Source organism: Stegostoma tigrinum, chromosome 26 (assembly GCF_030684315.1).
Source record: "Stegostoma tigrinum isolate sSteTig4 chromosome 26, sSteTig4.hap1, whole genome shotgun sequence".
Lineage (NCBI taxonomy): Eukaryota > Metazoa > Chordata > Chondrichthyes > Orectolobiformes > Stegostomatidae > Stegostoma > Stegostoma tigrinum.
Window position 1 is genome coordinate 49,613,203 of NC_081379.1, and position 27,470 is coordinate 49,640,672.

Here is a 27,470-nt window from a genome sequence, read left to right on the forward strand (position 1 = left end):
GACATCAGGTAAATTTAAGAAGAAAATCAAGTGTTTCTTTTTAAAATAGTCATGGGTTGAAGGGTTCCAGAGAATGGGAAGGAAAGTGCAGCTGAGGCAGAGAGGAGATCAGATATGACTGTATCAAAGGCAGGAAAGGCTAGAAAGGTTGAATTGCCCGTTTCTGCTCCTAGTTCCTATGCAAGTGAGGTGGTGAGTTACTTGTTACAGTATTCCTAGCTTCTAATCTGCTCATGAAACCACAGTATTTATGTGGCAAGTCCAGTTCAATGGTAACTATTCCCGACGTCGGTTTTGCGCAATAGATTACGTGGCTCCTTGAGGGTTACGGGGTCAGGGAGCATTTGAAAGGATTTGGATTAAAACTAGCATTCATGGGAGCTTAAACACCAACACAGCAATTGGGCACATTGAGATAACAAGATGTAGAGTTGCATGAACACAGCAGGCCAAGCTTACCCTAAACGTCAGCCTTCTTGCTCCTCTGATGCTGCTTGGCCTGCTGTGTTCAACCAGCTCCACACCTTGTTACGTCAGATTCTCCAGCATCGGCAGTTCCTACTATCTCTGAAACAATTCAGTACATTGAATTGAAAAGATGAAAATAGCCAATGTCATACGAAGTCAAAATCAGAATGTGACCACAAATTAACACCTCCCTCCCAGCATTCCTCAAGACGGGGGTTCCTCTCCCGCAATTTGGTAGAATTCCCAATAACCAGCTCAACCAAACTGCAAGTAGTCCTCATCCCATTTCAAAACACTGCACAATTCCCAGAGTTCACTGCTACAACCCGAACCAGTAATTGTATGTTTATATTGTATAAAATTTTCCAAAAAAACTGTTCATATATCACGAACCCAACTTCGGCACAAAAGTCTCACATACTTCACTAAGGGATTTAAAAACAACTGTTCTTTTTTTCCCTGCCAGCAACGGCACAATATTTTACGAGCTCAAGGCTCTGAAACCTGCATTTGCGGAGACCTGCTGATGCTGCATGCAAGTCATCACCTTCTGCCTCTGCTTTACCCGAAACACTGTCTTCCGATGTCGGCCCATGCCAAAGAGGACGTCAGCCGGAGAGGAAACGCAGCACCAACTTCTCCCTCACCAGCGCCCCAATTCGGACTGCCAGAGATTCGAAGCTTCGAATATATATTGGAAATATAGCCTAGTTCTCTCCACCAGCATAATACAGCAGTTGGGTAACGAGATGAAATTTGCACAAACTAACATCCAGGAGACAGCTACGTTTTAAAATATTCTGACTTTACATTAGGGGAGGGGAAATGCTTGTGCCAGCATGTCATTGTTAACTATACACGCTTTAAAAATGATATTTTAACAAAAACGTTGGACGTGATGACAAATGATGCATGTGTAATAAAGCAATAATGAAGTACTTGTGATCATTAAGTTAGTGATTTCAATAAACTTGAATGTGCTGATTATAATTAAATGGCTAGTTTCTATTTAGAAACAAAATTTATTAGCATTGTACTTGTGGGAACTGACATTTACGCCATGATATTGCCCTGTCTGATTTCAAAACAATTGCTGTTCTGATTATCAAGATTGCTGTTGGCACTGGTCATAGTTCAAGATAATGATAGGAAAGGTTAACAAAGTTGGTATATCATCTGAAACTCCTGACATCTGTTAAACGTTTTCTATTCTACTTGCTATGAGCGGTCTTGTGGGACAGCAGGAGTGTCCCTTGCCTCCTGCCCAAAGGTGTTTCCAATGTCCAAATAGGTTGAGTAAAATAGCTTCTACTTACCACATTGCCACTCATCTCACAAAGTTCAGGAATACATAACAACTGCATGGATTTTCCTGGACCAGCCTACAAATGTGGAGGAAAAAGTGCCCAGAGCAGCATCGGGTAGTTTATAATAATATTTGTTTATTCCTGTTAAGTTCTTTCCTACTTGCATGCCCCCACCAGTAATATCATACATAAACATACAAGCAACGTATAACTTGTATATGCTGATGACACTCAGACCTTGCTCGTTGTCATCTCTCTATTCCGCCAATGACACAAAATTACAAGGTATTGTTGACAGCAAGGAAGGTTATCTAAAATTATGGAGAGATTTGATCAGATGGGGAAGTGGGCTGAGGATCAGCAAATGCAATTCAATACAGATGAGTGTAAGGTGTTGCAATTTGGAAAGTCAAACCAAAGTAGGACTTATACAGTAAATGGTAAGGTCCTCAGGAATGTTGTGGAACAGAGGGACCTGGGAATACAAGCACATTGTTTGTTGAAAGCAGCATCACAGGTAGGCGGGGGTGGTGAAGAACCATGATCCAGTCTTCCCTCATCTCCAACACACCACCACAGCCTCACTGCACCTTCCCCTACAACTGCTAAAGGAGCAATACCTGCCCATTTACCTCTTCACTCCCCACTATCCAAGGGCCCAAACATACCTTCCAGGTGAAGCAACACTTAACCTGCACTTCCCAGAATCTATTCTACTGCATTCGCTGCTCACAACGTGGTCTCCTCTACATGGGAAAACGAAGCATAGATTGGGTGAACGCTTCAAAGAACATCTGCATTCTGCTCACAACAGAGACCCTGAGCCACTTGTTGCATGTCGCTTTAACATACCACCCTGTTCCCTGGCCAACATCTCTGACTCCAGCTTGCTGCAGTCTACCAGCGATACTCAATGCAAGCTAGAAGAACAATACCTAATTTTCCGCTTGCCCCCATACTCAATATCAAGTTCATTAATTTTAGGGCCTAACTCCCCCATGCCATAGGCCCCTTCCAGGCCTTGTTATCACACAGCCTGCTATTATATTGTTAGTCACTAATGGCCCCCATTAACAACTATTCACCCTCCAAGCCAGATAGTTATCAATTCCTTTGTCTATCCAACTGCTCTTCTCGCTCTATGGGGTCTAGTCTATTGTTTACTCACTAGCCCATCCCTCTCCCTATTTTCTGCTTAGAAGCCATTTTCCCAGCTACCATCAGTTTGGTGGGAGAGTTACTGGGCCCAAATGTTAATTCTGATTATTTTCTTCACAGATGCTACCAGACCTGCTGAGCTATTTGTTGGTGAAGAAAGCATTTAGCATGCTGGCCCCCAAAGGGTGCATTAAGTATAGGAGTTGGCACATTACGTTACAGTTGAACATAGAACAGTATAGTATGGTACAGGCCCTTCAGCCCACGATGTTGTACTGACCTATTATCCTACTAAGATCAAACTTTCCGGCATACCCTACATTATATTATCATCCATATGCTCAACCAGGAGTTGCTTAAAAGTCTCCCACGTATCTGGCTCCATGACAACTGCCGGCAGTGCATTTCACACGCCCACCACTCTGTGTGTAAAGAAAATCGTTGCACAAGTCATTGGTGAGGCTGCACTTGAATGATTGTGTACAGTCTTCTTTACCCTGTTACACATAAGACATTGTTAAACTGGAACGTGTGCAAAGAAGATTTAAAATGATGTTGCCACGACTAGTAGGCCTGAGTTACAGGGAGAGGTTGTCTGGTCTAAGGCTTTATTCCTTAGAACATATGAGAATAAGGGGCAATCTTATTGAGGTGTATAAAACCGCAAGGGGCACAGATAGCATGAAAGCATAAAGTCTTGATTTCCCAGGGATGGGGAACTGAAAACTAGAGGGCATAGGTTTAATAGAGGGGAAAGATTTACGACAGATCTGATGGGCAACTTCTTCATGCAGAGAGTGGTGCATATGTGCAATGGGCTGCCAGGGAAAGTGGTTAAGGCAGGTATAACAGCAACATTTAAAAAAACATTTTGACAGGTACATGGATGGGAAGGGTTTAGAGGGATATAGACCAGATCAGTCTTCCTGGGAAACAACCCAAGGAAAACAATGGGCCTGGACAGTGTCCCCAACCAAGCACTCAGATCTTGTGTGGACCAACTGGCGGAGGTGTTCACGAACGTCTTCAATTTCTCCCTCCTACAAGCCAAAATCCCCACCTGCTGCAAGAAGACCACAATCCTCCCCATGCCCAAGAAAGCACATGTAATGAGCCCTAATGACCACTGCTTGATACCTCTGACTTCAATTATCATGAAGCGCTTTAAGCTGGACATGTCCCAAATCAACTCCAGTCTCCCAACCTGCCTCAATCCTCTACAGTTTGCCTACCGACATAACAGATCCACAGAGGATGCCATATCATTAGCCCTGTACTCATCTGGACAACAAAGACAGCTACGGCAGACTCCTGCTCGTTTACTACAGCTCCGCTTTCAACACCATTATCCCATCCAGACTCATCTCGAAACTGCGTGACTTTGGTCTCAGCTCCGTCCTCTGCGATTAGACCCTCAGCTTTCTGATCCATAGGCCACAGCAAGGATAAGCAGCTGCACCTCCTCCACAATAATCCTCAACACTGGGGCTCCCCCAAGGATGCGTCGTCAGCCTCCTACAGTACTTCCTGCATAACTATGGGTGATAATGGGAACTGCAGATGCTGGAGAATCCAAGATAATAAAATGTGAGGCTGGATGAACACAGCAGCATCTCAGGAGCACAAAAGCTGACGTTTCGGGCCTAGACCCTTCAGAGACCCTCTCTGATGAAGGGTCTAGGCCCGAAACGTCAGCTTTTGTGCTCCTGAGATGCTGCTGGGCCTGCTGTGTTCGCCGAGCCTCTCATTTTATTATCCTGTATAACTATGATTCTGTTGCCAAATTCTGAATGCCATCTAAAAGTTCGCTGATGACACCAAAATAGTGGGGTGGATACCTAACAATGACAAGTCAAAATGCCATAAAAACAGCACGTGGTGACATGGTGCAATGAAAACAATCAATCAATCAGCCTCTCAACATCAGCAAAACTAAACAACTGATCAACTTCGGAAAGAAAGGAGAACACGCCCCTATCTACATCAATGGGACTGAGGTTGTGAGATTGAAGAGCATCAAGCTCCTCGGAGTGGCGATAACCAACAAACAGTCCAAGACTTCCCGTGGAAATATATGGCAGCCAAGGCGGCATAATAATGCCTCTTCTCCCTCAGGCAACTCAGGAAATTTGGCAGGTCCTTAAGGTCCCTCACCAACATCTACAGATGCACCATTGAAAGTACATGCACCCAAGTAGTAACGGCCCAGTGCGGCAACTATTCTGACCATGACTATAAGAAATAAAAAACGGTGATGTGCACAGTCCTGACTATCATGGAAGCCAACCTTCCATCCATGGACTCTATTTAAATGGCCCACTGCCGCAGAAAGGTGGCCAACATTAAAGACCCATAGCACCCTGGTAATGACCTCCTACAAGCTCTTTCTTCAGGCAGAAGCCCGAACACATGCACAAACAGGTTCAGGAATAGCTTCTTTCCGGCTGTTATCAGACTGTCGAATGGATGCTAGCATCAAATAATGTAACTTGCAATGTAACCTGAGTGTCTCTAAGTCTTTTTGATCTGTATATCCTTTGTTTGCTGCTACCTGCCTGCACCGCTCATAAACAAAGCTTTTCACTGTATTTTGGTACACGTGACAATAAAATCAAAATCAAAATGTGGGCAATTGGAACAAGCCGAGTGGACGCTATGATCAGCATATTTCACTTGTTCTGGGATGCTCAGCTTCATTTCTTAAGAAACAAATAGTAAATGCAATAAAATTACCATTTGAATTACTTTAATTGTGCAAGTATGGTGTTGTGATTTTACAGTCAGCTGCAAAAGAACAGTGTTTGTCACTCATGTACTTGGAATTACCTGAAGACAGGTTTTTAAGCAGTAGCTTGCGGCTCAGAGGTTTTGTCAGCGTGTTACAGCAGATTTACACAAGGAAAGCAACAGCATGTTGAATTCTAATCCTCTAGAGGAAGTGGAACAGATGGTGTGTCGGCCTAGCGTAAAACAGTTGTTACTGATGGTGAAAGAGAAATAATGAGTTATTTGATATAATAAACTGTAGATTTCACAGAACCAGTAGATGTTGTGTATTTGAAATTAAGAGGCATTCAATAACATTGCACATAAGAGACAAATATACAAGGTGAGAGTTCATATTTTGGGGGCAACATGTTAGCATAGAAGAGTACCACAGGCATCAGTGCCAGGCCCTCAGCTATGTATAAACATTATTAATGAATTGGATGAAAGGACTATGTGCAATTAAAATTTTCTGATGGCAAAACGATAAATAGGAAATCAAGTTGCAATGAGGATACATAGGTTAAGTGGCTGGACAAAAATTTGGCAGGTGGAGTATAATGTGGGAAGTTGTAAGCTGGTCAACTTTGGGCAGGAACAGAAGCACCCTACTATTTAAAAGACTTTAGCCACATATCCTAATCTATCCTTTGTTTTCCTGACATTGATGAAGCTCCTTCAATTGGTCTTCAACATTTAGACCGTCTGTATAAAAATGATCAGTTGCTGTTATGTAGTGACCCATGCATCTAAATTGATCACTTACCAAATTAAATAAGAAAACATACAGCCATATAACTGTTTCTACTGAAAATTCAATCACTTGTTCATACTTTTTGTATCCATCACTTTAATGCCTGTTTTCTAATGTTGAATTAGAGACAACAATATCCATGTGGTATTTAATGAGAGCGCATAAAATTCCAGTTACTGTTATAAACTCACCCAGAGTAACTTGCACTAGTCGTGTCTTTCTCCACATCCACATGTTCAGGCAAATATTAGTTAAGAGTTGTCTTCCCACCCATTTTAAGGCTTTTTTTAAAAACCATTATGTATCTTCCAGTACCACCAATTGCTGCAAGAACGGAACTGACTCACTTTCAAGGTATGAAGTCTGCTTTGTATCAGGAATCATATATAGGGCAGGCCAGGTAAGAACAGCAATGGGGTTGACTCTCAACTGCCCTCTGAAATAGCCTAGCACACTAAATCACTTCAAGACTAACTAGAGTTAGTGCTGGCCTGGTCAAAAAAAAATCCACATCCCATGAAAGATTAAACTAAAAATTAAATGCACTGTTCAACGAGCAACCAATGTAGCTCAGTACGCACAGAAGTAACGTGCAAAAGCATTTGGTCTGCATTAGTACCTGCACAGAGTTCAGACAACCCAAAAATTACAAAAGATAAAATGTAGGAAAAAGGCCAGGACAGCAATGGAATTTTCAAGCCTAGAGGCAACTACGGTTTGGATAAGGGTTTCAGCATCAAATGAGCTGAGGCAGGAACACAGTCAGTCAAACATAGTCTCAGTGATGACACAGACATGTGTTTGAATGCTCATCACAGGATTGAACATTACGCCAAATTTGTAAACAGTCTAGTTCAGCTTTAGACAGTTGCCAGGAAAAGGGATGTAATCAGTGACAAGGGAGTAGTGTTTGTGGCCAGGAAACTAGCAAATGATTTCCTAATTCTGGTGCTATTTCTTTACAAAGTTTAGTATTGCTGGAAAAAAAGATATATTTTGCCAGAGTTTTGCCTTTTACTAAAGGACAATTTGGAAGAATACCAATTTAAAGGAAAAACATTGTATTAGAGAATCGTACTGATTGCTTAGCAAAAGAAGTTTGACTGCAGAGATGTTGCCATGGAAAATGCAATTAAGATTATGGCTGACAATCAGCTGGCAGCTTTATTTAAATACGAACCAGGCAGGGCGACTCTGATTAGTCATTGGATTATCCTCAGAAATAAACAAGAGAATAGATTTCACTGATTTTGACACCCAGCACTTCACCTACTTTAGACATACTTAGCCTTTCGGGGAATTCTAAGGTATACCAGTCACAGGTGCTGCTACTACAGTAGTGTTCTTCCTTAATGTTTTGTTGCCACCAAGCCAAAAACATGCACTGTTGTTACACAATTCAATAAAATCAATTAGCACTCAGTACTCTTCTCTCACGGGCAGCATGGTGGCTCAGTGGTTAGCACTGCTGCCTCTCAGCGCCAGGGATCTGGGTTCGATTCCACCCTCAGGCGAGTGTCTGTGTGGAGTATGCACATTGTCCCCATATCTGCTTAGGTTTCCTCTGTGTGCTCTGGCTACCTCCTACAGTCCAAAGATGTACAGGCTAGGTGGACAGGCCATGCTAAATTGCCCATAGTGTTCAGGGATGCGTACATTAGTCGAATTATAGGCAGACTGGTCTGGGTGGGAGGGTCAGTGTGGAGTTGTTAGGTTGAAGGGTCTAATCCCCACAACTACAGGGATTCAACAATTCTATGAAAATCATATACGAGTTTCAATGTCAGTATTATGTTAGGTATTTATGCAGAGAAGGGTGTGCCAGCCGGAGCTCATCTGCTCCCCCCGTTGTTGTTCTTCTTTTCTTCTCTTTTTCTTCCTTTGATTGCTTTCTTTTCCCCTTCTCTCAGTTTTGATGACTTTCAGCCTCCAGCAGGTGGCAACTCCGGCTTGGTGTAGCTACCTCCCAGCTTTGCTGTATGACATGGCAGCTTCTGAACCAGTTGCAGCAGCTTTCCAGCATGACGCGGCAGCCCCCCACCCCAGCATGGCGTGGCGACCTTCCAGCCTGTCAGTGTGGTGTGTCACCAGCACAGTAAGGAGCCAGGGCATGGTGCAGAACGGAAGCTGGGTGCCAGCATGGTCTGTTGTACTGAACTTATATTTCTGCAATGTCAGACATTTTATTTTTCTAATGTCTAAGACGTCGTAACTAAAGAAGCTGTGCTTAAGTATTTCTGTATCTAAGTCGGCATTGTAAATGGCAACATATAAATCTTTCACTTTATAGTTCTCATTGAGTATATGTAACAATAAAGGCTATTTATTCTATTCTTTGTGCAAAAAGTTGGAGGGTCAAACAGCATATTTCTTCAGGCGTTCACAACAGGCCATATCCAACCAGGGTACACTTACAAACTCAAGAGCATCCAACGTAAGATGTGATTGGACATCATTTACCAAGTAATCCTGAGTGTACAGAGAATTATGCCAATAAATTTATGATTGTCAGGCAGTCTTGCAGTATGCATGCAATAAATGTGACCAATATTAAAAGGTCCTGTTCTTTGCAGATAAAAAAAGAACATGTACATGCATTGTGCTTGTCAAGTCAACAAATCATGCGTCATGGCATTATCTGGTGTGTTCTCAGGGCAACACCTTGACAAATTAAAATCAACCAAACTGGGTTAAATTTAATCTAAACCTGGCAGTCATAATCTAATCAGTCATAATCTAATTATATCGTCCTTGGTGATGTCTCTCTAATCAGAGCTCATGTGCCAACCAATCAGCACTCTCTTCTCATACACTACATTTCATTGGTACATTTAATTGTTCTGATGAGTCTAAAATGAAAAGCTTCAACAAAATATTCAAGATACGTACGACCAACTAATGAATTGAATACTAATTTCTTTAAGTTTTGTACTATCAATTAGATTCTCACTTCCTTTGTGTTTTTGCAGAAGAGAGTTACAAATTTTTAGTTTAATACCTCACCCATTTCCTTATTCAATAAAAGGGATTTACATACAGAAGGCACTGTGAGACACTGAAGTACTAAACAAGTAATTTGAATGTGTCTTTACCAACACAGAGGCTAACCAACTCACTGAAAGGAAGGGAATTATATAGCAAATGGGCTAAAAATAACTAAACAGATTGCATTGGTGTATTTAACAGTTGATAATTCACCAGAATCGTAACAGATGGGTCATGGATACTGAAGTAAGAAAGTGTGGAAACTCCAGCACTGAAAACAATCTTCCAATCCTTCTTAAATATGGGGCCTGGGCAAGTAATAATATTACACCCTTGCTTAAAATCTGATGCAAGGATAAACCCAACAACAACTGACCAGTCAGTTTAACTCAGGTGGGGAACCAGCCAAAAATAATAATGGAACAGTACTAACACAGTCACTTGGAAAGCTGCGCATTAATTATGAAAGCCAGCATGGATCTGGTAAAGGCAAAGGGCATTTGAATAACTTGATTGAGTTTTTAAATGAGGGAAGAGAGAGGATTTTTGAGGTTAATGTGACTGATGTTGTGGACATGAACTCACTCGCATGTGATAAAATGCCTTATAATAGGCTTGTCAGCTAAACTAAAGGGGACAATGGAAGCATGGATACAAAGCTATTGGATTGATATGAAACAGCAATGAACTTTCCTTTGAACTGGAGGATATCAAACAACGACCTGGACATATGGCAAAATTTTAAAATTTACAGATGGCACAAAACACACAAGTATAAAAGGATAATGATAGACTTTAAGAAGGTAGCTAACAGAGGCATGCAGGTAGAATGGAAAGGTTGTCAGATGAAATTTAATGTAGAAACATGTGTAGTGATTCATTTCAGTAGGAAGAATGAAATGAGACAATTAGAAAAGATATAATTCTAGTGTGGGTGTTGCGAAGAGAGGCTTTAGGGTAAATGTACACACATTGAAAGTGGCAGAGCAAGTCAAGTGGTTAAAAGGTATACAGGATCCTGAACTTTACAAATACAAAAGGAGAAAGTTATGGTAAACTTTTATAAAAACACTGAGACAGGTCCTACTGAACTATTGTACTCCATTCTGGGCACCTCATTGTGAGACAAATTCCAGCAAGTACAAGCCCAGTTGATCCAGTCTTTCTTCATTTGTCAGTCTTGCCATCCCAGGAATCAGTCTGGTGAACCTTCACAAGAATGTCATTCCTCAGGACTAGGAGACAAAACTGCACACATTACTCAAGGTGTGACCTCATCCAAGGCCCAGCATAACCGCAGAAAGACATCCCTACTCTTATACTCAAATCATTAAGGCCAGCATGCCATTAGCTTTCCTGGTGTGGAGGTGTGGGTGTTGGACCACATTGGATAAAGTCAAAAAAAAATCACAGGACACCAAAGTCCAGATAAAACGGTCCCAATATTAAACACTAACTCTCCTGTTCCTCTGATATTGCCTGACCTGTGTTCCTTCAGCTTACCACACTGTATTGACTGACTCCAGCATCTGCAGTTCTTGCTATCTCCCTGTAATCCAACAGGTTTATTTAAAAACACTACTGGAAGGAGCAATGCTCCTTCCTCGGGTATAGTGAGAGAGGAGGTATCAAGACAGAGAATTTATTATGCAAAAGATCAAAGGATCATACAACTGACGCAAAAATATTGAATAAACCTACAATGGCTGGCTGATTCCCTCCGGTTAAATCTTTATTCCATTAGAAAGGAGATGTGGGTTTTGATTAATTAAATGAAAATCCCAGAATTTCTTTCAAGTCACTGGCCCAAGATAACGAAAGGTTTATCAATGTACGTAAAGGTGACATCTCAAATCAGGCAATGCATTTTAGGTGTAAAGCCTTGTTTAGAATCTGTGGTTTAACTTGGAGTCAAACTGGCTTTATTTCCAAAGCAGGAATTTATAAAATGCCCCGTTGACTGACTGTGTCTTCAAATTTTGTACTTTCTGAACAAAATAGAATCTGCAAATGCAAATTCACCTCATAGATTTGTGCATATGCGCACTCGGGCTTGAATGTGAGGGAATGCGCGTGGCAGCGTATGGGTGTGCGCACATGTGAGTGCATGTGTGCAAGAGAGAGTTTGTGTGAGAGTGCGCATGTGTGTGTGTCTGCGTGTGATATAAGAGTATGCGCATGAATGTGTATCATGTGGTGAGGTCATCTGTAGTGCAACATGAACCCAAGATCACAGTTGAGGCCATCCTCATGGGTTCCAAACTTGGCTATCAGCCTCTGCTTGGGGATTCTGCATTGTTATGTATCTTAAGGTCTGCCTTGGGAGGAGGTTTACTAAAGATCTGAGACAGAATGCCCTTGACTGCTGAAATGTCCTCCCACTTTGGGGAACACCCTTGTCTGGCAATTGTTGCAAACTATCTATTCACCTGTTGTCATAGCATCTGCGTGGTTTCACCAATACACCATGCCACAGGGCATCCTTGCTTGCAGGGCTTTTCTTTCTCTCTATTCAATTTTTGTGGGACATAGGCATTGCTGGTTGGCTGGTATTTCTTGCCCACCCCGGTTGCCCTTGAGAAGGTGGTGGTGAGCAGCCTTCTTGACCTGCTACAGTCTCCTGCTGTGGGTTGACCCACAATTAGGGAGGGAATTCCAGGATTTTGACTCAACAACAATGAAGGAACAGCGATATATTTCCAAGTCAGGATGGTGAGTGACTTGGAGGGGAACTTGGTGTTCCCATATGCCTGCTGCCCTTGCCGTTCTAGATGGAAGTGGTTGTGGGTTTGGAAGGTGCTGTCTGAGGACCTTTGGTGAATTCTGCAGTGCATCTTTTAGATAGGACACACTGCTGCTACTTAGAGTTGGTAACGGAGGGAGTGTATGCTTGTGGATGTAGTGTCAATCAAGCGGGCTGCTTTGTTCTGGATTGTGTCAAGCTTCTTGAGTGTTTTCTCCCCAGGGCAGGACTGACTGCCACGAGGGGTCATAGTTTTAACGTGTTAGGAGGAAGAATAGAGGATACATCAGAGGGAGGTTCTTCACCCAGAGAGTTGTGAGCGCATGGAATAGTTTACCAGTGGTAGTCGTGGAAGTGGAGTCATTAGTGACATTTAAGCGACTGCTGGACATGCACATGGACAGCAGTGAATTGAGGGGAATGTAGGTTAGGTTATTTTATTTTTGGATTAGGATTATTCCATGGCACAACATCATGGGCCGAAGGGCCTGTACTGTGCTGTACTTTTCTATGTTCTATGTTGTTGGGGACACACTCATGCAAGCAAGTGGGGAGTATTCCATCCTGGCTTGTACTTTGTAAATAGTGGACAGGCAGTAAGGAGTCAGGAGGTGAGTTACTTACCACAGTAGTCCTAGCTTCTGGCCTGTTCTTGTAGCCAGTGTTAATGTGATGAGTCCAGCTAAGTTTCTGGTCAATGGTAACCTCCAAGATGTTGATAGTGGTGGCTTCAGTGATGGTAACACCATTGAATGGCAGGGGAGAGTGGTTAGATTGTCTCTAATTGGTCATGGTCATAGCCTGGCATGATAGGTGGACATGGTAGGTGATGTTCCCACGGGTAATGATAGTATCCATGAAAATGATCTGACATGTCTTGCAGAGGTTGCCACGGCAGGGTTGTGTAGTGTTGTGGTCGATGCTGTCCTGAAGGCTAATTGGTCTGCTTCAAACAATGGTGTGTTTAAGATCTGGCAGTTGTTTGAAGTGAGAAGTGGAGGGTTAGGGAAAATCTTGGCAAGGTGCTCATCATCATCTCTAATGTTTTGAAGGCTGCGAAGAACATGGCATAGACTCTCTGCTCTGGGGAAGTACAGGGCGATAAAGGGTACCCTATCAGTTGTATCCTGTGTCCGTCTTCTGACGGGGTCATTACGGTTTTTCACTGTGGCCCATCAGAGCTGGCAATCAATGAGTTGAGCATCATATCCCATTCAACGGTGTTACCATCACCTCAACGCCTCAGGAATTTGTCGAGTTTCTTCTCATTTGAACAAAACCTGCATATGCGTCCGGCTTGTCTGTGGGGGGTGGTGATTTTTTTTAATATGTTTATGGTGGAAGCTAGAGAAATGCAGCATTGTGTGGTTATCCATAGGCTTTTGGTAAAGTGAGGTATTGAGGTGTCTGTCCTTGATGGAGATGTGCATGTCAAAGAATGAGACTGATTCTAAAGAGCAGTCCACGGTAAGTCTGATGTTGGGATGAAACTTGTTGATATCACCATGTAGTTGTTTCAATGATTCCTCACCATGAGTCCAAAGGAAGAAAACGTAGTCAATGTATCTGGTGTATAGCATTGGGAAGAGGTCCCTGGTTCAAATTCAGGTGTCACCTTTTGGTGAAATTAAATTATGGAAGCTTCATTCTGGGTATCTCATAAAGCTTGCAGTTCCGACTAATGCATTCCAGGTGGTGGTTCTGCTTTTGAATGCTTTCAGAGTACAATCCAAATCCTCCTAGTAATTCTGCTTACTCGCTGTTCTGCAAGTTATTTTTAATCACTCACACTCACGCAACACATACATAAATCTATGGGTGAACTTGCATTTGTGGATGCATTCTATTTTGTTCAAAAAGCACACAATTTGTAGACACAGTCAGTCAATGGGGCATTTTATAAATTCCTGCTTTGGAATTAAAACCAGTCTGATGTCAGGTTAAAACGCAGACAGACAGATTCTAAACAAGGCCTCACACCTAAAATGCATTGTCTGACCTGAGATGTCGCCTCTTGTACACACTGATAAAATGTTTCACTATCTCAGGGCTGTGACTTGAAAGAAATTCTGGGATGTGCATTTTAATCAATCAAAACCTGCATCCCCTTTCGAACTGATTAAAAATTTAACAGGAGGGAGTCAGCCAGCTGTTTTAGGTTTATTCACATTTGCAATAGCTGTACGAGCCTTTGATCTTTTATTTATAAATTCTGTCTTAATACCTTCTCTCTCACTACACCTGGAGAAGGAGCAACATTCCAAAGTCTAGTGTTTTTAAATAAACCTGTTGGATAATAACCTGGTGTTGTGTGATTTTTGACATCAGCTTTTGTCATCACCTTCTGCATCTGCATGTCAGACTGGAACAGTTGCTGAAGCATGACACCCAGGTCTTGTTGCACCTCACCTGTTCCTAAACTGCCACCAATCAGATAATAATCCACCTTCCTGTTTTTGCCACCAAAGTGCATAACCTCACATTTATCCAAATTATATTGCATTTGCCAAGTATCTGCCCACCTCGTCAGCCTGTCCAAGGCACCCTGCTGCCTCTTAGCATCTTGCTCACAGCACACCCTGCCACCCAGCTTAGTACAGTCTGCAAATTTGGAGATATTGCATTCATTTCCTTCATCTAAATCATTAATTTATATTGTCAGAGTTGGAAATGCATCTCCCTTTAAGGGTCAAGCAGAACAACTCGAGAGTTGACCAAAAGTAGGCAATCTTCTTCGGACTTTCTACAGATCTTTAGGGCAATGTCCTTACCTCTAAGACAGGAGGCCTGAATTTAAGACTTAACTGTCCCAGATGTGTGCCACAACAGGTCTGAACAGGTTGACCTATTATTTCTACTTCTGGGATTGGAAGCCCAGATTCCACTCCCACCTAATCCAGAAGTGTGTCATAATATCTTTGAACAGGCTCATTAGAAAAGTGCTGACTTCTGCCCTTATTTAATCACTGGTGTTTCAGTGGCATTTCAATACCATGCATCTGATTTTGGATGGGCAACTAGGAGAATCTCATGGGCCTGGTTAAGATTACTATCAACAGGTCCAAACACCAGGTTATAGAGGACATGATAGTCCCTGACTGCCTGCCTCGCTTGTGGCCACTCTCACACCTGGATATCTGCACAGTGAGTAAATGGTGTCCCTTCTAGTTTTCAGAGATGTGGACACTGTGGGGTTACAGAGTGCTCCTCGCTCCAACTCTATTTTTATTTAGCCCCTCCTTGTTTTCCCTACTTGTCTTGTTACTGTTGCACTGCTTGTCAATTGCTTGTCAATTGCTTGTCTAGTTGATTACTTGGGCAATCTAGTGGTAGATTTGGATAAAAGAAAGCCAGGTTCTTCTGCAGAGGCAGTGGTGCCCTACTGGCAATCTCAGTGGACCCATAACCTCAGCCCCAGGCTGATATTCTTGGGACTTGACTTCAAATCCTACGAATACAGATGGCAACATTTCTTGAATACGTCATTGTTTTTCTTTAAGAGCTGAGTTCTTCCTCAGTGAAGTGCTGGCTTATGGGTAATAAAAGTTAATACACCTTTTCTGACATTTACGCTAAACTAGTTTTAAAAGAACAGTACAGCACAGGAACAAATCCTTAGGACCACCAAGAAAGTGCAAACAACATGATGCCTTTCTAAACTAAATACATTTTGCCACAATGCGATCTGAATCGCTCTACTCCCTGACTATTTATATATGTCAAGAAGCCACTTAAACGTTGCTATTGTATTTGCTTCTGCTACCTCCTCTAACAGCATGTTCCAGATACTTACCACCTTGCTTTTTGCATCTCCTTTAAACTTACCCTCTTTTACCTTAAATCTATGTACTGCAGTAATTGACATTTCTACCCTAGGAAAAATTCCAATTATCCCTTGTATCCCTGCCTCTTTATAATGTTGACTCACATCCTTGGATGTTCAAGTGAAAAATACAATAATACCCTTGTAAAATCTGAATTGTTTGCTGCCTAATTAAATATCGGTCCAGTGAAGGCAGATACAATCACAGCTTTCAAAAGGAATCTGAAAAGCATTAAGAGAAAAATTATTACAGGGCTACAAGAAAAAGACAGGAGTCACAGTCATAGACGAATACAGCACAGCAACAGATCCTTCAGTGCAACCACTCCATGCTGACCATAATCCCAAACTAAACTAGTCCCAACTGCCTGTGCTTTGCTCATATCCCTCTAAGCAATTCTTATTCATGTGCCTACCTAATATGACTTTTATATTTTGCGACTGTACCTACACCCGCCACTTCCTCTGGAACTTCATTTCCTGCACAAACCGCTGTGTAAGACAAACTGCCCCTTGGGTCCTTTTTCAAATCTTTCTCCTATCACCTTAAAAATGTCCCCTAGTCTTGAAATCTTCCACCCTAGGGAAAAGGCACCTGCCATTCAGCTTATCTATACCTGTCATGATTTTATAAACCTCAAACTCCTACACTCCTTGCCTTTCCATCCTCTCCTTATAACTCAAGCCCTCCATTCCCTGCAACATCCTACTAAATCTTTTCTAAACCCACTCCAGCTTAATAATAACCTTCCTATAACACAGCAACCAGAACTGGATGGCATACTCCAGAAGAGGCCTCACCAACATCTTGTATAACATAACGCCCCACCTCCTATACTCTGCTGCCGGTAAGCCAATTTTTTTATCTAATTGGCAAGCTCACCCTGAATCCCATATGATCTAACTTTACTAATTAGCCTCCCACACAGAACCTTGTTAAAGTCTTTACTAAAGTCCAAGTAAACAATGTCTACAGGTCTGCACTCAATCTTCTTGGTTACTTCCTCCAAAAGCTTAATCAAGTTTGAGACATGATTTCCCTTGCACAAAACCCTGCCTTTCCAAATGTATATAAATCTTATGTTTCAGAATCACTTCCAATATCTTACCCACCATTTAAGTCAGACTCACAGATCTGTAATTCCCAAACTTCTCCTTCATAAACAATGGCATTAGCTATTCTCTAATCATCTGGCACCTCAAATATAGTTATAAATGATACAAATATTTCTGCAAGTGGCCCCACAATTTCCTCCCTTGCTCCCCACAAGTGACCTGGTATAAACTAGATCAGGTCACAGAGATTTAGCCACCTTGATACTTTCTAAGACCTCCAGCCCCTCCTCTTCTGTAATGTGAACTGCTTTCGAAACATCAATATCTACTTCCCTGAGTTTTTTAGCCCCCATTTCTTCCTCAAAAAACTGACACAAAATGTTTACTTAACTATCTCTCCCATCTCCTGAGGTTCAGCACAAAGGCAAACTCTTCGATCTTTAAGGAGCCCTATTCTCTCTTGTTGATCTCTTGCTCTTATGAACTTGTAGAATTCCTCTGGATTATCCTTAACCTTATTTACCAAGGCTATCTCATATTTTTCTTTGCCTTCCAGATCTAACTGTTAAGAATACCGCTACAGTCTTTATAACACTCAAAAGATTCATGTGAACCCAGTTGTCATTAACTAATATAGGATTTATTTTATTCTTGACTAGAACCTCAATAGCTGTATTCACCCACTGTTCTCTAATTCTACTAACGTTAACTTTCACCCTAACAGGAATACAAAATTTCTGAAGTCTCATTATCACAGTTTTGAAAGCCTCCCATCAAACACCACTTTACCTGCAAACAGTCGACTCCAATCAATTTTTGAATGTTTTTGTTCATACCATTAAAATTTGCCTTACTCCTAGTAAAAAATTTTAATTTTTATGTAAGGTTTTCATTTTTCCATACTTATGTTAAAACAAATAGAATTATGATCACTAGACCCAAAGTATTCCCCAGCACTTCAGTCACTTGCCCTGTCTTATCACCCGAGATAAGAACATTTCCTATTGATAAAGAAAATTTTCTTGGAAATTTCCCAAATTCTTCAACATTAAGCTCTAACATTATAGGCAGCCGCAGTGAATGTTTGGAAAATTAAAATCATCTATTACAACCGTATATCCGAGATCTCTATACCTATTGGTTCCTCAGTTTCCCTCTGACTATTAGTACAATTCCATCAAGGTGACCACTCCTTTCTTAATTTTAATTTCAACCCATATATTTTTACAGGACGATTTTTAGAAATATCTTCTCTATCCATCGTAGTAACATCCACCCTAATCAAAAACGCCACAACCCATCCTCTTTCGTCTCTCTTTCCGTCCTTCTTATAGTATCTGAAATGCAGAATATTGAGCTGCCAGTCCTGTCCATCCCCAGACCAGTTTCTCTAATAGCTATGAAGTTCCAATCCCATGTTACCAAATATGTTATGAGTTAATCAGCCTTGCCTTTAAGGCCCTTTGCATTGAAATAAATACAATTTAAATCTTCAGAGTTACTTTTTTCTCTGATTTGCTTGGGTGTCTTTCTAATTAACTTGTTCTTTTCAGAATCAAAACTACCCTTTTCCAGCTTTCTATATACTCTGTTACTTAGGATCCCCTCACCACCTCGTAATAGTTTACAGTCTCCCTTAATAGAATTAGTTAATGTTCCTGCTATGATATTTGTCCCTTTTCAGTACAGGTGAAACCCAGCTTGAATAGGTCTTTTCTGCCCCAAAGTAATCCTGATGGTTCAAGAACCTGAATCTCTGAACATTACACCACTTCTTCAGCCACTGATTTATCTCATTTATTCTTTTATACTTTCCCTCATTCAAGCTTGGCACTAATTGGAGTAGTACCATCCAAGTTACTGTTGCAGAGAGTCAGCACAGATGCAAAGAACTAAATAGTAACAGCACAAATACATCTTCTGAAGCATTCTGCATGTATTTTTTGCAACCATAGGTGGCTTGTGTTAATATTCCCAGTCTATTCTCTCCCATATTATTTTTCAGCTCTATGTAAATTGATCCTACATTTTCAGTTTGAGCTGAAATCCTTGCTTTCTATGGTTCTTATCACTCACTACACTCTACACATTCTAAGAGTCAAGCATCCTTGCTCTCAACTTTGGTCCCTCTGCATCATGTCTCTGTAAAACCACGATACAAAAATAACTCATTTTTAATCTATGCTATTAATCCCTGTGATTTATTGCAAATGTTTCACATATTGATTTGTGCCCTTAGCTTTGACTTTTGATTTTTCCATGAGACCCTACTGCCTATTATCCATATTCCTTCTTGACCCACTCATTGTTTATAGAAACAAATCACGACAGACACACCATAAGTATCCCCTTTTCATGATGCTGTAGATTCAGAGCACAGAATATGCAAAACTGTGAATCACAGAAATACTGATCAGAGGTAATGACAACTGCAGATGCTGAAGAATCTAAGATAACAAAGCGTGAAGCTGGATGAACACAGCAGGCCAAGCAGCATCTCAGGAGCACAAAAGCTGACGTTTCGGGCCTAGACCCTTCATCAGAGAGGGGGATGGGGAGAGGGTTATGAAATAAATAAATAGGGAGAGGGGGGAGGCCCCTCCTCCCCCTCTCTCCCTATTTATTTCATAACCCTCTCCCCATCCCCATCCCCCTCTCTGATGAAGGGTCTAGGCCCGAAACGACAGCTTTTGTGCTCCTGAGACGCTGCTTGGCCTGCTGTGTTCATCTAGCTTCACACTTTGTTATACAGAAATACTCATAACTAAGTAGCAAAATCCTATGAATTATGCTGAAGATACTTCAAGCTGACCTCTGAAAGCATTGTAAAATGCTATGCAGCACTAACAGTTACTCTACAATACATTGCAGCAATACTTTACAGTGATTAAATGTATTCACTGATTTACATTATCAACACAGACTAAACAATGACATTCTATAACCATATGTATTTAATCATTCTTACAATATTACAATGATAAATCAAGTAGTCTGGAAATTCATATCAATAAGACCATAATACATAAGAGCAGAATTAGGCCACTTGGTTCATCGAGTCTGCATCACCATTCGATCATGGCTGATATGTTTCTCAGCCCAATTCTCCTGCCTTCTCCCTGTAATCTTTGATCCCTTACCAATCAAGAACATATCACTAACTTAAACACACTCAATGACTTTGCCTCCACAGTCGTCTGCGGCAATGAAATCCAGGTTCACCATTCTCTGGCTGAAGATATTCCTCCTCACCTCAGTTCTAAAGGATCTTTACTGTAGCTGTGCCCGCAGGTCCTGATCTTTCCTACTCACGGAAACATCTACTTTTTCCACATATCTTGGCCCCTCGGAGTTTCAATCAGATCCCTGAATCGCAACCCCCATCCTTCTAAACTCCACCCAGTACAGACCCAGGGTCCTCAACTGCTTCTCATATGACATGCCCTTTACCCTGGGATCACTCATGTAAACCTCTTCTGGACCCCTCCAGAGCGAGCAGAAGCTTCCTTATAAAAGGGGTAACACAGTGGAGGATGGAAATTGAACACCAAAAATGCTAAAATGGCCAATGCACAAAAACAATCGCACATTTTTAAAACGAATATCAAACAAGTATAACAAGTAAATTATTACATCTTACAGATTCAGTAACGCATTACTTTGGTCAATCAAAATAATGTATGCACAACACCAGAATTAATACTCGATAGCAATTATAAATGAAAACCAGGTCACGAAGTGTTTCAGCCTAAAATCTGAGTAACTCCCTCCTGATCACTGAAACTCAAAGCTTACAATATTCAAACTACAAAAATAAATCCACTTAAGCTGTAGAGCACAATAAGAAAGTTTCACCTTCAAACATAATTTCAAGTGATGAATGGTGTCTATATCAGAAGTGAATCGCAACAGAAAACGATTTACGTTAAATCTTACTGAGGCACAACTTTTAGTTTCTTCCTGTTCGTTTCGTGGATGATAGAAAACAAAAGGAAGATGCTCGGAACACCGTGGCTCTAGCGACCTGATATTCATGTCATGAATTGCAGGTGTTGTAAAATGGCTTTTGTTCACATTTCCACTTATCTTCATTGTTGTTACAACGTCGCTGGGGCTGGGTTCCCGTCTGTCTCACTAGGATACACAAGGCCACTGAAAGCCGCAATGCCGTCGCTATGGCTAGAGACTTAAGCCCGCCCGCCAGCCAGCCCGACTTTGCATCCCCGCCCGCACCACCAAGAAGCCATTCGACTCGGTTCCAGTGCCAGATCCACGGCCCACCACCGCCATTGGCGCTGGAATCGCGGCCGCACCGAAGCCGGGAATAAGCTAAACGATTCCACGCGTTTATAACTGAGTAGTCTACCCCGCCGGCTGCCCGCAATTAATCCTGTAGATGTCCCTTACCGCAACACACACTGCAAATGACAAGAGCCCCGCGCCTACACTGCTCGCTCTCTCCCACAGGAGCCAACCGCTCCGAGCATGCGCGCGAGCAGTCCGCAGTGCATTCTCACTCCGCCCCCGCACGAACCCGGTGACAGCGGCGCGAGGCTGAAGCGCGCGCTGTCAACGGCGGTAGTTGCAGAGGCGGCGGCAAGGCATCAGAATGAAACGGGAATTCGTCAGAAGCTGCCCCCGAGTCGCTGAAGCCAATTCCATGCTTTTGCTGCCTGCCTCGTGTTTAAATTACCCGACATTAGTGTTTCACTACAATTTATTGATGGACATTGTATCTGACTTCTCCAGCCTGCGGACCTACTGCATGATTAAAAAGATGAAAAGTACAATTATTCCATGAGGTGTGGTTGTTCATGAGTCACAAGATTTCAGAGTATTGCACTGCTGCTGTAGCTATCGCTGTATTTTAGGTGAGATGTTGAAATGTTCTCTTTACCGGATGTGAACGATCCCATCACTATATTTTGACGAAGAGCAGAGTTATTATCCCATTAGAGAATACGGAGTCTTTCAGTTGACTACCTGATTGGTTTGAGATTCTCTAAGTACTTCCTTTAACCTCCATGACCATGATTTTAATATTTAATCTATGGTGACAATAAGCTAACTGGCCTGTAGTTTCCTGCTTTCTGTCTCCCTCCACTTTAGCAAACTGAGTTCATACCCTTGTAATTACCTTTAATTTTAAAATACAAGTCTTGGACCTAATTCCCCCTCTCTCAAACTGTATGAAATGCCAGCATGTCATGATCACTGTTCCTTGACTATGCCCCCTAACAAGAGAATGCACTTTTAAGGTGAATAACTGGAGGTTTAGAGGGCATTTGAGGAAAAATCTTTTCACTCAGATCATGGTGGGTGTCTAGAATGCACTGCCTGGGAGAATGGGAAAGCAGGTAACCTCACAACCTTTAAAATGCACTTGGATGAGCATTGAAATGTGATACCATTCAAGGCTCTGAGTCGAGTGCTGGCAAGTGGCACTGGAATAGATCTAGCGTAGTTTTGATAGTACTGTATGATGTTATGAAATCATTAACACAATTTCATTTTACACTTCCACAACCCTTGTGACTCTTGAATGTACTACTCTTAAATAAAAGTACCAAATACACTGTATTAATTGATATTTAGGTCTCTTTCCAATCTTTGTGTAGATTAGAATCCCCTGTGGTAATTGTCATGTCTTTCTTATAAGCCCCCATTATTTCTTCCTGTATACCTAGTCCTATATGCAGTTACTGTTAGAAGGTCTGCGAACTACTCCACAAGTGATTCATGCCTATTGCTTATCTCTACCAAATCCATGCCACATCTTGATCATTAGAACTAAGGAAATTACTCACAATTGTTCTGATGTCACCTTTTATTGACAGAGCTACTGCACCATCTTTTCCCAGCTTTGCTGGTTACTGTTGAGGGAAGGGGGCTCCAAACTGAATTGGGAGATAAGTGAGGGGACTGACTGGGGAGTAGGAGCAGATTACTGAGAGTGGGGAGATGAGCTGTTTACAATGAATGGCGAGCAAGAGCTGATCGCTAAGTGCGAGAGTGGAGTGTGAGGTGATGACTGAGAGTGGGAAGTACGGGTTCATTACTGTGAGTGGGGAGGGGAGTCTGATTCTTGTGATTGCAGGGAAGGGAGAATTGGATATTTACTCATTTGGGAGAGGGAGCTGATTACAATGAGTGAGGAGCAGAGAGAGGGGACTGATTACCATGAGAGGCGAGCATTTAGTGTGAGTAGGGAGATAACTGAAAGGAGAGAGGTGCTCATTATAGTTAGTAAAGAGACGGGATACGGAGGCCAAATACTGTCAAGGGGGAGAGAGAGCTGTTTATTGTGATTAGAGAAAATGGGCTAATTACAGTATTGTGAGGGGTGACAAATACGTTACAGGAGATGGGAGTGAAGGCTGATTACTAAGAGAGGGAAGTGGGGGCTGATCATGGGCTGATTGCCATGAGAGTGGGGATACGGAGCTCATAACTGTAAAAAGGAGGAGGGTCCAATTACAACAAGAAGGGTTGAGGCAGAATACTGTGAGAGGGGAGAGGTATCTAAATACTGTGAGATAGGAAAGAGGGCTGATTATTGTAAATGGGGACTATCAAATGGCATAACTTTAAACTGGTAAAATCCATTCAGTGTCACGAAAGCTGACATTCCTTCCCTTCCTCAGATAAAGGTACCTACCAGTATTCTTCGAGTAAGTCCATCGTCATAATATAAGTTGCTTGTCCCACCTTCTCACTATAGTTTTCCATCTATGGAATAGATATGAATCAGATTTTGTAATTGCATTCACTTTGCAGTAATCAACATATACCATCTGGTTTTGGCACTATCACAATGCATGGGCTCCATTTGCTGTAACTCACTTTGACAGTATTGTCTTTGAGCATGATTTTAATTTCTTTTTGAACCTGTGCCAACTTTAGAGGGTTAAATCGATAGGTATTTTGCTTAATTGGAACAGCATTTCCTCTGTCTACATCATGTGTAATCATGTCAATACTTTCCAGCTTATTCCCACATATCTCTGCATGTGATTATAATAACTTTTTCAGATCATTTTGATTTTCCTCTGTGAAGTAACTCAATCATTTATCCCATTTTTTGAGAACTTCCTTATTGTACAATTTCAAATTCAAATTTATCCGGATTTGATTGTTCAGCCCAAGTTGTAACCTGTATCACATTCTCCTTTACTTATCTTCCCTATCACAATACCGTTTGAATATATTCAATTGACACACTCTGTGAATTTTCTTTGTACCTGGTGTTCTAATCAAATAATTCACTTCACTCAATTTTCTTTTGCTTTGATAAGACCCATTAAACCTTGCTTTTAAAGGTTCACCTTCCACTGGTAGTAATACTACAAACATTTAATCATCACCAGCAAAATTACAAGGTTTTGATTTTTTGTCAGCTCCCTGTTTCATCACATGCTATATTTCTTTCAAATGCTGTCTGGCCAACTCACTGACACTATTTAATCTTTCCCTAAAATTTGACAAACAGGTAGTTCGGCTATGATGTGCTTTCTCATTGACGCGAATTGGCTATGATGCAATTGATGAATAGTGGATACTGTTTGGAGTGGACTTTCTGCTGTATAAGTATAGCGTGATTTTCTACGGTGTGAGGTCATTCAAGAATGCAACTACGACGATACAGGAGAACTGCCTATATCGTGCAAATATGTGATCTCTGAATGCTGACTTAACAATAGTTCATCAATTAATTTCAGTGGTCCTCTTGCCTCATGTTTGAAAACTAATTCAAATTGAGTTGACTCATTAGGTGCATCGCTAAATACAAAAAGGACAAATAGAATTCCTTTATCCCAATCCTCTTAATAGTCATGACCATAAGCCCACAATATGGTCTTAACGTTCTTGCCACCGTGCTAATGCTCTTTGTAATTCTGAATAGTACTTGATTGATTTAAATTGTCTTATTCTTGTTTTATAAGCTACACATAATTTCCTTGAAAAATTTTGACGTAAAATTTAGTTTTTGATCTGTAGGTAGTCTGTATCTAGTAAAAAAATTAAATCTAGTAAAAAAATTCTACAATTCTTTTAACCATGATATTGCATAATGGAATGGCCTCTGGAAATCTAGTTGACACATCCATTATGATCAACAATTATTGATTCCCACTTTTTGTTTTGCGGGTGTTTCTATGCAGTCAATTAAGATCCTTGTATTCAAATGCTGGAATAGATATTAACGGTGCTGATTTTATCACTGCCCGAGGATTTACTATTACTCGATATCTATGACATAGCAGGCAAAATTCAACCATATCTCAACGCAGTCACTACAAAAAAAATGTTTTTGTATTTTGGCTTGAGTTTTCTTTACTCCCAAATGATCTCCTAATGGTAACTCATGTATTACCCGCAACACCTCCTTACTATATAACTCACCAATAAACAAGTTGATGAATTTCTGCCTGTTTTCCATCTGCCTGAATATGTAATGGTCTCCATTTCATCAACAAGACTTTGTTTTTAAGATAATAATGTTCTGGTATAGACCAGATTCTTCTTTCGTGTATACTTTTTAATACAACTGCTTTATTTTTCATGATCACATGGAATACGGGGAGAAGTAGCCATTTAGATATATAACTGGCTCAAAAGTAGGAGGCAGTGAGTAATGGTAGAGGGTTGCTTTTTGGGCTGGAGGCCTGTGACCAGCGATGTGTCGCAAGGATTGGTGCTAGGTCCACTGCTTTTCACCATTTATATAAATGACTTGCATGTGAACATAATAGGTATGTTTAGTAAGTTGGCAGGTGACATCAAAATTGGTGGTGTAGTAGACAGCCAAGAAGGTTATCTCAGAGTACAACAGGACTTGGATCAAATGGGCCAATGGGCCAAGGTGTGGCAGCTGGAGTTTAATTTAGATAAGTGCTGCATTTTGGGATGGTAAATCAGGGCAGGACATATATGCTTAATCAGAAGGTCCTGGGGAGTGTTGCCAAACAAAGAGACTTTGGAGTGCAGATTCATAATTCCTTGAAAGTGGAGTTGCAGATTGAGTGAGTAATGCAGAAGATGTTTGGTACGTTTGCTTTTATTGGACAGTGCATTGAATATAGGAGTTGGGAGGTCATGTTGTGGCTGTACAGGACATTAGTTAAGACACTTTTGGAATACTGTGTTCAATTCTGGTCTCTCAGCTATAGGAAAGAAGTTGTGAATCTTGAAAGGGCTTAGAAAAGATTTATAAGGATTGTACCAGGGTTGGAGTGTTTGAGTAGTAGGGAGAGGCTGAATAGGTTGCGGCTGTTTGTCTTGGAGTATCGGAGTCTGAGGGTTGATCTTCTAAAAGTTTATAAAATCATGAAGAGCATGGATAGGGTGAACAGCCAAGATCTTTCCCCAAGAGCAAGGGAGTTCAAACCTAGAGGGCATAGGTTTAAGGTGAGAGGACAAGAATTAAAACAGACCCAAAGGGCAATCTTTTCATTCAAAGGATTGTGTGTACCTAGAACAAGCTGCCAAAGGAAGTGGTGGAGACTGGTACAATTACAACATTTAATAGGCTTCTGGATGGGTACGTAAATACAAAAAGTTTAGAGGGACATAGGCCAAATGCTGGATTGGCCATGCTAAATTGCCCATAGTGCCCAGGGATATATATGTTAGGTGGGTTAGACATGGGGAAATCAGAGGTAGAGGAGTGGGTCTGGATGGGATGCTCTTTGGAGGGGCAGTGTGGACTTGTTGGGCCGAATGGCCTGTTTCCACACTGGAAGCATTCAATGAATCTATGAAATGGAACTAGATTAGTTTAGGATATCTGCTCCGCTTGAACAAGTTGGACCGAAGAGTCTGTTTCCATGCAGAACATTTATGTGACACTATCTTTTTGATGTAATTCATCTAACCTCTCTGAATTAAAAATATCCACTTTGTCCTCCACCTGTTCTTGTTTTTCTTCAACCATTTGATCAAACATTGTTTCTGATCATTGGACTTCAATTTTTTTTTCCTGATTCTTTGGTTTCTCCCCTGTTTCAACATATGTCTTTGTGAGCTTGTTCCTACACTGCCAGTGAAAAAAATCCCAGGATATATGTTCTGTAAGATCTCAGTTGCCTGATTTTCCACTTTTTTTCAACCGCAGTAGGCTTCACTCCCACCTATGATGCAGCTGTATCATTCCCAAGGATAAAGTATTGCTGTGGAACAGAGAATTTCTCTATCGTTCCTACCACCACTTCACCACATTTCACCGACTCTCCAACCTCACTTTAAGCAATGGAACACCAATCTGCTCACCATGTTTTCCACATATTTCCACCTTTTATGACAATACTCCTTCCAAAGTACATACCTCCTCATCTCTCACCATCAAAGATTGACTTGCTCCTGTATTACTTAAAATCTTAATTTCTTTACCTAGTGAACCTAATGAGTTTT

The 27,470-nt window shown here is 41.4% G+C and overlaps 1 protein-coding gene across 6 annotated transcripts in view; it reads right to left on the reverse strand.

The window, feature by feature from the left end:
- Window positions 1–21,576, reverse strand: part of specc1la (sperm antigen with calponin homology and coiled-coil domains 1-like a) — a 304,469-nt gene extending 282,893 nt beyond the window's left edge. For 2 of the 6 annotated variants that reach the window (XM_059655171.1, XM_059655170.1), the window contains exon 1: window positions 20,997–21,195. The gene's annotated coding sequence lies outside the window, so the exon portion shown is untranslated. Of the gene's footprint in view, window positions 1–20,996; window positions 21,197–21,467 lie in introns of those variants that run through there. The other 4 variants (XM_059655173.1, XM_059655172.1, XM_059655174.1 and 1 more) reach the window with 3 other exon arrangements.
- Between the last annotated feature and the right edge of the window lie 5,894 nt (window positions 21,577–27,470).